Source organism: Xenopus laevis, chromosome 6L (genome assembly GCF_017654675.1).
Source record: "Xenopus laevis strain J_2021 chromosome 6L, Xenopus_laevis_v10.1, whole genome shotgun sequence".
NCBI classification, from domain to species: domain Eukaryota; kingdom Metazoa; phylum Chordata; class Amphibia; order Anura; family Pipidae; genus Xenopus; species Xenopus laevis.
Genome location: NC_054381.1, coordinates 42,071,975 through 42,085,149, shown reverse-complemented (window position 1 = coordinate 42,085,149; position 13,175 = coordinate 42,071,975). Strand labels below are relative to the sequence as shown.

Below are 13,175 nucleotides of genomic sequence, written 5' to 3'. Positions count from 1 at the left end.
TTAGCTATTTCGTCAGCGCGCAGAGTATCCGAACTGAGTGCTCTATCATGTCAACCACCCTTCTTGACATTTCATCAGGATCGAGCGGTTCTACGCACCATTCCTTCATTTGTACCCAAGGTCATATCGGATTTTCATATCAACCAAGACATCACAGTACCATCGTTCTGTCCTCATCCTAAATCAGCTAAGGAGATTGCCTTGCATGCCTTAGATCCTGTAAGAACCATTAAGTTTTATTTAGACAGAACCAAGGAATTTCGGAAATCATCTTCATTGTTCATCATTCATTCAGGAATACGCAAAGGTTTTCCGGCATCTAAAACGTCCATATCCCGATGGATAAGAGAAACTATTAGACGCGCCTACGTGGCCAGAGGAAAAACTCCTCCAACACTCATCAGAGCCCATTCAACGAGAGGTGTCAGCACTTCATGGGCCTTCAGGAATCACGCCTTAGCCGAACAAGTTTGCAGAGCCGCAACATGGTCCTCTATCCATTCATTTACAAAATTCTATAAATTTGAGGTCTTTGCGGCATCGGATGCACGCTTCGGGAGGAAGGTATTACAGGCCGCGGTAGTTTAAAGACTTCGGCCTCGCTTCCTCCCTCCCTATTAGTTGGGACAGCTTTGGTATGTCCCCATGGTCCCTGTGTCCCACAGATATCTGCAAGAGAAAAGGGGATTTTGTGTTACTCACCGTTAAATCCTTTTCTCTTCAGCAGTCTGTGGGACACAGGGCATCCCGCCCAGGAAGCGATTCCTCAGACTGTTATTCGCCATCAAGTGGTTGTTTGTATATAGTTATGGAGTTCTATTTCTTCTTGGTTAATTCAAAACTGAGCTCCCCTGCGGTGAGTGGGGGGTATAGCTTAAGGGGGCGGAGTCAGTTTTTGTTCTAGTGTCCTGCCTCCTGAAGGTAGAAGCTAAACCCCATGGTCCCTGTGTCCCACAGACTGCTGAAGAGAAAAGGATTTAACGGTGAGTAACACAAAATCCCCTTTTTGTACTTACCGTTAAATCTTTTTCTCTTGTCCTATATTGGGGGACACAGGCCTTCCCGCCCTGTTGTTTACTACTGTGCAATGTATTGCGTTTGTGTATAGTTACTCCGTTTTGGGAGTCCTTGTTTTGAGGGTTCTGAGGGGGTTGAGGACTCCTTCTCTGTTTTGGGTTGCTTATCTTATACTCCTCTTCGGTTGAAACTGAATATAGGAGGAGGAGGCAGGGGATGAAGCCCAGAGCAGGAGGAGGAGTCAAAAGTTAACAAGTTAGTGTCCTTTTCCAAGCTGCAGGATCTTCATCCCCATGGTGCCTGTGTCCCCCAATATAGGACAAGAGAAAAAGATTTAACGGTAAGTACAAAAATCTCTCTTTTTACTAATGCACAGTGCGGGGATGGCGGTGGCAGCAATGCCAGGTAAACTACTGTGAGAGTCCTCTGCACTCAACCCATTATCAATATATTTAAGACAGCGACATTTTGTGCATACTGCTACTAAAAAATGCCTTACCCTTTAAACAACACAGGGATTGTTTGTCCATATATTGCAATATATTTAAGCTGGCCAACTACGAATAGTGGTGAGCACAACTTTCCCTTGTTTGTTATAGTTATACAGGAACAGTGACCAGCTCCATGTTGTAGCTCCCACCCCTCCCAGCTATAGTCAGGTGATCCCACTGGTGTCTAACAAAAGGGCAGCCAAGTTTGGGAGTTTTACTTTGAAAGCAGCTAGTAAGTTGCAGGTAAAACGTAGTCCCTTTGTAAAATGTATAATTAAGCAATAGAATTCTTAATGAATCGGATGAAAATTAAGCGTAGGACTGGCGAGATATGGGATGACTTTGACGTAGTTGGCCAGCTTAAATATATTGCAATATATGGACAAACAATCCCTGTGTTGTTTAAAGGGTAAGGCATTTTTTAGTAGCAGTATGCACAAAATGTCTCTGTCTTAAATATATTGATAATGGGTTGAGTGCAGAGGACTCTTGTAGTTGACTATATGTATTTTGTGGTCACACCCTCATTGCACCCCCGCCTAATGGTTTTAAAAAATAGTGGTGAGCACAACTTTCCCTTGTTTGTTATAGGTAAACTACTGTGACCACTGACAGGAACGGAATTCTTATATCACTACCCAAACAGTGTTTGAATTTGGCCACAACAGCACCAGTGTGTGCATTTTCGAGCCAAGCACCCCCCCCTCCTCTCGTTTGAGTGTGAGGGTATGGAATATAAAATAATACTGGAGAGATCATTAGAAATGTTATATATTGTAGTGTGGCTCTGTGTACACTATACAAGTTTGCAGTGTAATTATTAATTGCTGCTCTATATAGAGTATAATATACTATGGGATGTCTGTGACCAAATGTTAATGTGCATCACAGCCTGATATATATCACTGAAACCCCTTCATGGTTTGCTCTTGTACAACACAGACTAGCATAGTTAAATTGGGTTGAAAAAAAGACAAAGTCCATCAAGTTCAACCCCTCCAAATGAAAACCCAGCATCCATACACACACCCCTCCCTACTTTCACATAAATTATATATACCCATACCTATACTAACTATAGAGCTTAGTATCACAATAGCCTTTGATATTATGTCTGTCCAAGAAATCATCCAAGCCATTCTTAAAGGCATTAACTGAATCAGCCATCACAACATCACCCGGCAGTGCATTCCACAACCTCACTGTCCTGACTGTGAAGAACCCCCTACGTTGCTTCAAATGAAAGTTCTTTTCTTCTAGTCTAAAGGCGTGGCCTCTGGTACGGTGATCCACTTTATGGGTAAAAAGGTCCCCTGCTATTTGTCTATAATGTCCTCTAATGTACTTGTAAAGTGTAATCGTGTGCCCTCGCAAGCGCCTTTTTTCCAGAGAAGAGGACCGGAAGTGGAGTTTCTTAATAAAGGCTTTACTATTTTAATTTGTCTTGATGTTACTGTTCCTTTAACCCTTCGAAAAGCTTTCCTACCACTGACGTCAGACTAAAAGCATGGATAAACATTGTGTGGTGTGGCAAACTTGAGTTTTATCACAACAGTAAAGTAAAATAACTACAGGATAATGTGCTCCTTACGGTTATAAATATGGATATTAGAAGCCATGAATTAGTTCTTAGACTATATAAAATCTGAGGCTGCAGGCTGAGTTTACCAGTTGAAACTAAAAATATTCTTAATATTCCATGCACTCTAAATATTCTTACTTCTTCGCAATCAAACTCCCCCAAACATGCATAGTCAATGGCAAAACTCATTCTCTGAATTTCTAATATGTGTCCTCTCTTCTCCCACACACTGTTGATCGTTTGCTCCAATAAACACTTGTTTCCCATTCACTTCTCTTTCACTTTCATGCACAGCTCTCAGCTGTTATTGCTCGTCACTAGGGGGATGCACAAAAGCTCGCCACCAAAATGTTTTTATACCCGGAAATGACGTCACACACATGCATCGTTTTTCATGTGCACATGTTGTCACTGAAATGTTCTGCTCATCCGCAAACCAGATTTTTTCAGTGAATAGTCGCAAATTGTGGAAAATCATCGAAAATTGTGGGAATATTTAAAAGTTACATGAGACCAGGGGATGGAAGCCAAAATCCGTTCACTCCCAGGAAAATAGGGGGGTTCATAGCTCTGTTCATGATTAGCCCCAGCCTTCACCTTACCCACAATAAAAACTCTATATAAAACAGGTATAAGTTATTCCTTTGTGTTCACAAACTTACATTTGACTCAATTTCAAGATCATTTTTTTTGCAAAAGTCTGTTAAGCACAAAAAAAACAAAAAAAAACACTATTTATAGGATTTGTCCCAACGTCATCTCACCTGTCATTATTGTCTAAGCTTACGTTGAGAGTGGAAGCACGTTTGTGCCAAACTCTTACATAAATGTTGAAAATGTCAAATTTAAATATAAATAATAATGAAATACATATTAATATAGAAAAGAAACCAGTAATATTAAAGAAGAAAATGAAAAGAAAACAGCCAAAGACTAGTAAGTAACTTTTTAGAGATAACTAAATAGAATGATAGATAAATGATAATAGAACCAGTAGTAGATACACATATGATTGAAATCATCCCAATGATTGCCTTTTATTGAATATAATGATGGCTGTACAGATCCTCTTGTTAGCTGTAAATGTGGGAGAGTCTATTGCCATTTACATAGTTATATTTTTAGAAATGTAATGTTATAATTCATAGGATTTTAGCGCATGTCTATATTGGGCATTATATAACCAGTAGCTTTTTTATGTAATGTGGCCTTGTAACAGTGTTTCCTGGATTTGATAGAAATGTTCTTTGTACTCCAAATTGTAGTTGTAGCAGTAGTGATGTTAGTAATATTTATTTATATTTAGTTATTGGGGTTTTCAGCAACCAAATGCATATAATTTGAATATTTTTGTAGTTACAAGTTCTGATGAGCAGGAAGACCCTTTTAATCTCCTGTATCAATCAGTATTTAACCTGTATGTAAGATATATACAGCCATGCATTATACAGCGTTGGGGAATTGTTTGGTTTTATAAATGGGTCTTACTAACAGACTCCAGCAAGCAATGATAATTGTATTTAATGAGTTGATTTCTGTCCTTTCAGCATTGGAACGGATCTTGGCTAAAATGCTCCCTACGTTGCTTTTCCGGTTTTTCTTCAGCAACAGTAATGAATATTATCAAGTGAAGTATTTCCTTGGAGCAATTGTTGGATTATGCATCGGAAGCGGTAAGAAAAAAGTGAAAAAATGAAGTGTGTGTGAGAGACTGATACAATGAGAGTATGGCATATAATAGGGGTAAGGTGTGTGTTATCCAGTCTAATACCTTTTTCTCTTTCTCTAGCACTTTACTTTTTGCTGGTTCATCCATTAACCACCTTGAATGACCAGATAAAAGTCTGCATATTTATTGTTAATAATGGTAAGTATATGCTTCTTTCACTGTTATCACTGTGTATTTGTCCTTTTATTGTTTGTAAGTATATTCCTGTAATTTTTTCCTGTTATGGGCCCTGTATATTTATGTGATAGCAAGTTATGGCCCTTGTTGTACTTATAGGCTGAACCTAATGCATCTCCCCCTGTTGCTCTTTTCTCAGCTATATTTTCCTTTGGATGGGCAATGTCCACTAATTTCCGCTGCTCGACATTGATGATATTCCTGCTTATCCTGTGCGAAAGGACAGGTGCCCTAACAACTACAGTTGCTATCAAAGCAATCACTGATGGTATGTACTGGCTGGTCATTCTACTTACTCCGTATTTGTTCTTTACAATGTACTAAACCCTCTTCTCTTTTAAAGCCCTGTTCCTAATATGATTAAAAATATAGAACTACTTGTAATGAGCTTTGAGTGTACAGGAGAGATGACCCTTAACCACACAAAGATGATGTACACATCAATGATGGAACCTGTAAAGAGGATATTTGGTCAATTGACGGTAATGAAATTTATATTTTTAGCAGAAAATGGTGGGACTCACAATTATGACAATTAATCACAAATCTTTATATGCATTTTTGTGCTGCCCGTCTTTTCCGCTGATACGGGCTTTCACGCATGCTTGTAGGCTTTGGTGACAGCTCCATTACACAAATTAATGATCCATTTTCTTTTCTAACAGATCTCTTCGAAATGGGCATAGGGAAGTGCCATGAATGGTTTGATCAGAAATATGATGAATGCATGGAGACAATATGGTTACCTGTTCTCAATCATGCATTGTGCTGGCCAATGAAATTGAAATTTGTCTGCAGCGCTTTAAATTGTAAGTATCTTTAAACAAAATGTGACACTTGTAACCAAAAGTAGAAATTTAATTTGGCATTTTCACCATATATAGTTATTTAGTGACAGGGGGTTACTGTAGGACAGTGTAATTTGTGCATTTAAGCAAAACTTTTTTTGAAAAAAAAATTTGTCCAATAAAATCCATAAATAATAAAAATATTAATTTCAAAGTTGGTTTGATTTGGCCCATCTGTATCATAATATAACATGTAATGTAAAGGTAATTTCCCCCTAAAATCCAACAAGAAATGTCTTGACAGTAGTGGGAGGGAAGTATTTGTAGTTGTTTATTGACTTGCTGCCTTTATTTCTAGGGTTCCTGCCATTGTGCAAGAAGCACATCCGCATCGACCCTTTGTTTGGAGAACTCTATGATAATATCAGTGGGGCCATTGACACATTCAAGCAAAATGTCACCATAGATGTTCAAATTACGGTAAGTTTCACAAAATATGCCTCATTGGAAACTCTCTCCATTGCTGATAGGATCCTGTTTGTTATTTGGGTGCCAGTCAGTTGTTTCCTTTATTTCCTTTATTTGCTATGAAGTTCATCTGACGTGTCTTGTGATCCCCTTGGCTAGTATTTTCATATACTTTTTTCTCTCTTTGCCTCAACACAGGTCAAAAACAAAACCATATTTGATACGACACTGAAGAAAGTCAAACAAAATGTGTCAGAAACCGTTGAAGAGAGCGAATCAGTTTCACAGAAAGCTATGAAATCTATAAAAATAGTTTTGTCTCTACTCTTCCTCCAATACATCAGTGTAAGTACATTCGTTTTATTTTACCGATACTGCAGAAGCCAAATATCGATAAAAAACACTTTTTTATAAAAGACCAGACTTTTTAGTACTTTTATCAAAAATCCTGGTAACTATGAGACATTTCCTTTGGGCTCATTAATGTACAAATCTTGATTGTCTCTAATTTATTAACTTCATGAAAGATCACAAATTTGTACAGTATTGCACCACCCACCATCATACCTACTAAAGTGTATTCTGAGACTATAGTCCAGGGAATGGTTTATTTTGTGTGAGGTTTTTGCGTGCGGTTCACTGTGGTCCCTTTGTCTTTGCAGAGCTTTTGGCTATGTTAAGAATTACAATTCAAACCTTCGCCACGACAATGTGTACATAACAACGTACTTCAAACAAATCGACGCATCGTAGGAGGAAGCAGGTTAGTTTGGCAGCAAACATACTGTCTTTTGTTATGTATGTATATATTTATTTATGCTCTATAAATGCACTGATTTCTAAATTACATTCTGAAATCTAAAGATTATGGAAATGATTATAAAGGAGATATTGGTAAAGAAAGGTTTAGGAAGTATATAAGAATTAAGATGAGTGAGAATCATAATGTGCTCTTCTGCTGTACATTAAATACTGCATGAGGAGCTATAGGAGTATTCTTAATTAGAGTAGATTTCAGTTTTTGAGGAAGAGTAAGTTTGTTGATGGCCCATTTTGTTCAGAAGTGTTTGTTTTTCAAGCTAAGGATATTCAAAAATATAAGTGAGAGACCTGACTGCACCAAATGGCAAAAGTTTGAGCTTTCCTGGTTAGGACGCATAGCCACGATCAAGATGACCATTCTCCCTCGCATCCTTTATCTATTTCGCACCTTACAGGTCCACCTACCTCCCAAATACATTAAGGATCTCCAAAATGCTCTCCAATCTTTGTATGGAAGGGTAAGAAACCCAGATTGGCTTTGAATACATTACACTACCCGACACACTCAGGGGGTTTAGGGTTTCCCAATGTCTCCCTATACCACAGGGCGTCCCTTCTTGAAAATGTGGTTAGAATGCATAGTGATCCTGGCTGTAAATCCTGGGTGGATTTAGAATCCCATTTTCTGGATGGCCATTCCCTGGCGGACTTAGTCTGGCTTCCTCGTGATTCCAGGCCAGCAACTCCTGCAGCCTTACCGACGACCAAACTACTTCTTCATATCTGGGACACCCACCGCAAGAAATTTAAGTTTGGGACTTTTCCCTCGCAGCTCACCCCTATTACAGCTCTTAAACGCCTGATTCCACATATTCATCTAGGTGACTGGCATGCTAAAGGAATTAAGACTTTGGGTGACCTTTATTTCGCCAATTCATGGAGACCATTTGAGGACTTACAAAGGAAGTACGGCTTGCTAGAGCAGGCTAGATACCCATGGCTGCAAATATGCCACTTGATGCAGACACATTTACCAACCTACAAGACCATCAGACCTTCCACACTAATGGAACACTTATGCAGGTCGAGCAGGTATGGCAAAGGAGTGCTATCAGACTGTTACAAGATGCTTATACAGAAGGACCCGGATCGGAAACTATTGTATCAGCTACGATGGGAACAGGTTCTCAATATAAGTCTTGCACCAAAAGATTGGGACTTGATTTTTTCGGCTTCTAAGGGCGCAACTCGGTGCACTAACCATATCGAGCTTAGCAAGAAAATTCTCTTCAGATGGCACTTGACACCTGCTAAGATTTGTCGCATCAATCCTACCTATAGCCCAAAATGCTGGAGAGGGTGTGATACCACAGGTACCTTGTTACATATGTGGTGGGAGTGCCCAAAAGTGCATATGCTTTGGACCTCAACTTTTGATTGGATCAAGACCCATTTCGGGTGGATAATACCCACCAAACCGGAGATAGCACTCCTTCATGCAGCCCCACCGGATTCTACTCCCACTATGAGAAAGCTGTTATTCCACATTTTTACGGCGACTGCTACGATCATTGCTAGAAAATGGAAACTTGATTCTGATTATGCTCATATGGACTTCATCACCCTGCTTTCTTCCAGTGAGCGTATGGAAGAGATGGCTGCTACTCTGGACGATAAACGGGATCTGCATAACAAAATTTGGCTGCCGTGGCAGCAATATATTGCTAAGTCCACTCAGGTGGATGCACCTTAGGCCCTCCCTGCTCCTATGACCCTCCCCTTCTCCTTCTCTACCCCCTTTTTGTGTTCTGTTTTTCTTTTAAAGCGGCTACCCAGTCAATTCTAGACAACTTATAGAGCAGTCATTCGTACTGAGGAGACACAGTTATGAGAGATTTACTGTTTTCTGTTTATTGTTCACAATGCGTAGCAATATTTCAATGCTGGTCATTGTATGTGCCATTCCACATTTATTTTGCATATGCTGTATGTGATGCTTTTGTGGATGTGACAATAAAGCATTTGTGTTAAAAAAAAAATAAGTGAGAGACCAGGAAATCACTCTTTTTTTTTATTTATCCTATAGGGAAAGAGGCACCTGCTACCGCTGAAAAAAGGGGAACGTGCAGATTTAATTTACCCAATAAACTTTGCCCTCCATGGACCAGAGGTGAAAGCATTGGTAAGTATTTATCAAATACTCTCTAGCAGATTACGGTATGTTCCCTGCTTTCATAAATACAATAATGAACTTTTCTCTTCCAGACAAGCGCTATGATAAAGTGCATCCCGCGGATTGTTATTTGCCTGCTTTTACTTGGACTGGATTTGGGTGTCCAAAATATCATGGACATTACTATCAAGCATTCCAATATTAGCTACAACTTTGGCTGTAAGTATGTCTTGTTTAATGGGGTTAGGAGAATGTATCACTGTTAATAGTTCATATTTCTCTCTGTTTCAGAATTTCTCACCATATTGCTTAATCCACCTCTCTTTTTACCCTGCAGTTAAACACAACCTAGAAGTGATTGTTGGTGGCACCGGATTCCTGGCAAGATTTCTCCGGAACACAATTGGAAATATCAATACGTCCTCTAATGCGCTTCATGTGACCAATAATACTGGTATGTGCAAAGCTTCACTGACATTTCCAATGTGCTGTACTCCATGTGTTTAAAGTTTTGTAGATATCAATAGAACTTACATGTAGCAAGCAATTTCAATTAAATGGGACAATCACACAAGTAGCTGATATGAATTGTATGGCCAAACAAGCTGTAGAACCATTAAGGTGAAATTGTTTTGGTTGACTTGCTTAACAGTTAAATTGCTTAGTTATAGTATGAATGATAAGTATCTTTTGGGGGTTCATTTTCTATTCATTTCCCAACAAGACATATCATTCATACTGGCAGCATTACTAATACTCCAGTTTCTTTCTGATTCTCCACAGTTTGTCTGGCGCAACCGATTCATCTGACGTCCCAGCAATATATCGGCACTTGTTTACTACTGACCATCACGCTGATCCTTCCTTTTGTCCAGATATACATGAGCCGACTGCGCAGAGTCCTGGCTGCTTACTTTTACCCTAAGGTAAGATATTATGGGCTGAGAGAGTTTTTAATTTATTAGAAGAATGGTCTGTTTGGGCAACCATTTGTGTAATTATCAGACAAGCTTTTGAGCCTGCAGTAGAAAAATGATCTGCTCCACTAATATTGGGGTGCAGCAACTATGGGATCACTATAGCAGAGAGTGCTTTTTCCAAAAATGCAGTTCTTAAGATTCCTGGGGGGGCGTTTTTATCTGCTAATAAGTGGCCCATGCTTCTAGTTTCTCACCTTGGCTCATGGCAGAAAGGGCACTACTAAATTTCACTTTTTTTGTTTTCTGAGTGGACTGATGTATTTCCTAGTGTAAATAATTGTGTAGCATCACTTGCTTCCTTGTTTCCTTTAGACGGAGATACGGCGAATTCTCCATCTCTATAATGAGCTACTGAGGTACAGGGACCTGTATTTAAATATAAAGAGGAAGAACTTAATGATCACTGCCAACCGCCACAGAAACTTTGTAAGTATTAACCTGAGCTTCTGTCTTTTACAGCTCATCACCCTACAGCACATTAGTTGGCACCCAACACACCAGCACCTTGCCTTAGCCTTTGCACTATTATTTTGCCTTTGCACTATTATTTTTCACAAAATACATTAGCTTACACATCTAATGCATTTCTTTAGCTGCTATTGCTGTACTGTAATAGATTCTCATGAAATGGCTGAGAGTAATTATAAAGCGACGCTGTTTGGTTTGTAATGCCAAAGAAACCAAGACTTCCTATATTTGCAAGACATCAAACTGTGACACAGCCTACTGCCTCGACTGCTGTAAGGAGATAAAGAAATGCTGCTTTGTTTGCTTACCAGATGATTTAATTGAAAATTACTTCTGTGAAGACTAATACTACATAGAACATGCTCCTGTGGAAATAGTGATGGCGGCCCCTCCGCTTTTTTAATACATTTTTTTATTTCATATGTTTTTTAATATATTTTGTAAAATATATTAAACATATATTTTTATATAAAATAGAAATTAATATATTTATATATAATCAGTATTTAATAAACTTTTCTAAATATATGTCTAAGATGTGTCTTTTGTATTTGAGACTGTATTTCACCATTCAGTACTATCCGTAGGTAGGGAGGCAGTATTCAGATACATTACTGCTTAGTATGTGTCTTTTGTATTTGAGACTGTATTTCACCATTCAGTACTATCCGTAGGTAGGGAGGCAGTATTCAGATACATTACTGCTTAGTGATCACTGATTGGTCACAGGCAGATTACAGAACATGTAGCAACTATTACTAGTTAAACACAATCTCATATAGGATAAACTTTCTAGTAAGATGTCAAGCCAGTAAAGTTGTTTCTTTCTTGGCTTCACCTATTTTTAGTGAGACATTGTGGCAGACATTGTAATAAGATCACCCCACACCAGGCTTGTAGATTTGTTATATATTGTATATTTTATCAGAAGCTTTGTCTTACACCAGGGGTCCCCAACCTTTTTGGGACCGGTGGATCAGGGGAGGGGGGTCAAGAGCAGTCGGCATCCAATTCTGCAGTACATCGCGTTAATTGTCCCCTAGGCTCAGCGGCCCTGTTGAAGACAGCATGGTGTTTGGGGACCCCTGTCTTACACATTTCATGCTATACCTAGAATAAAAAAGCACAAAATACTTCTGCTAATATATATATATATACATATACATATATATATATACAGGTATATATATATATATTGTACTTTGATATTACAAGCCTGCCACACACAGTTTGTATTTCTTTTATCTACTCCCTAAGCTTCAGGCTCAGTGCAATGTACCTGCCCCCCAGCTACTAATGCAGTTACCTCTTTAGAATTTGTTAAATAAAGTTTATATTACAAACAAAATTTAGCAGAATGTACAACGAGACTGGGAAAAGAATACCAGACAGTATTACAGCTTGTCCACATGGTAAAATGACATACGCATTCAGAATACATAGTACATTCTTTTTACTTTTAATGCCAGTGGAGAGGGTTAAGAGCAATGATAGGTCCCTGGGCAATGTGCCCAGGGGGCTGTCATGATGGATTGAACATCTACATGCTACACACATGCATATACACTTTTTCAATTTTACTTTTTTTAATTGATTAATTTTACCACTTTGTCTTTTGTTCTTTACCTATAAACGGTTTATTAGGCAGCGTGACCATTGGATCAGATATTCTCACTACTACTTATGATGTGAGATCAGTTATTTTTGGGGTCCATACAGGCCACATGATTTGGTAAATCTATGCATATTGGGTCTCAAACTGTTCAATACACCTTCATAGTTAGGGTCTCTGTATGTAAGATATTGAATGGGATGAATGCCACTAAGTGCTTTAGGCAATTCTTAGAAATTTTAAAAAAAAAACCACTAGATTTAGGAAACCTTTGCAGGTAGTTTGGTGTAGAACGACGTTTTATCCCTGGTGGATTTGTCGGCATGTGTACTTTCCAAAAAATATATGGATTTTTATTTTTTTGCAGCTTTTACCCCACATAATACAGGGGGGGGCATGGCTACCACTGTATTTAGGTTTGCACTGTAATTAATAGTTGATCTAAACAGAGTGTAATATATTTGGGGTGTCTGTGAACTAATGTTTATGTGCAGCACAGCCTGATATATATCACTGGAAACCCCTTTATGGCTTGTTCTTGCATTCAGTGTACAACACAGACTAGTATGGATAAAGATTTGGTGTGGCAACTTTGTTTTATCACCATACTGAAGTAAATTAACTAGGTGTATATATACAGGATAATGTGCTCCTTCTGGATATCAAAAATCTGAGGCTGCAGACTGAGCTCACCAGTTGAAATTAAAAATATTCTCATAGAGGCACCCCTCCATGCACTCTAAATATTCTTATTTCTGCACAAACTCCCCCAAACATACATAGGCAATGACAAAACTCTCATTCTCTGCATCTCTAATATGTGTCCTCCCCTCTTATCCCAAACACTGCTGATCATTTCCTCCAATAAACACTTGTATCCCTTTCACTTTCATGCACTGCTGTCAACATTTAATGTCTATCTCTAGGG

The 13,175-nt window shown here is 38.7% G+C and overlaps 1 pseudogene; it reads left to right on the top strand.

Annotated features, from left to right (window-relative positions):
* The first annotated feature begins 5,534 nt into the window (after positions 1-5,534).
* On the top strand, positions 5,535-11,223 carry LOC108718878 (annotated as a pseudogene).
* Positions 11,224-13,175: the final 1,952 nt, after the last annotated feature.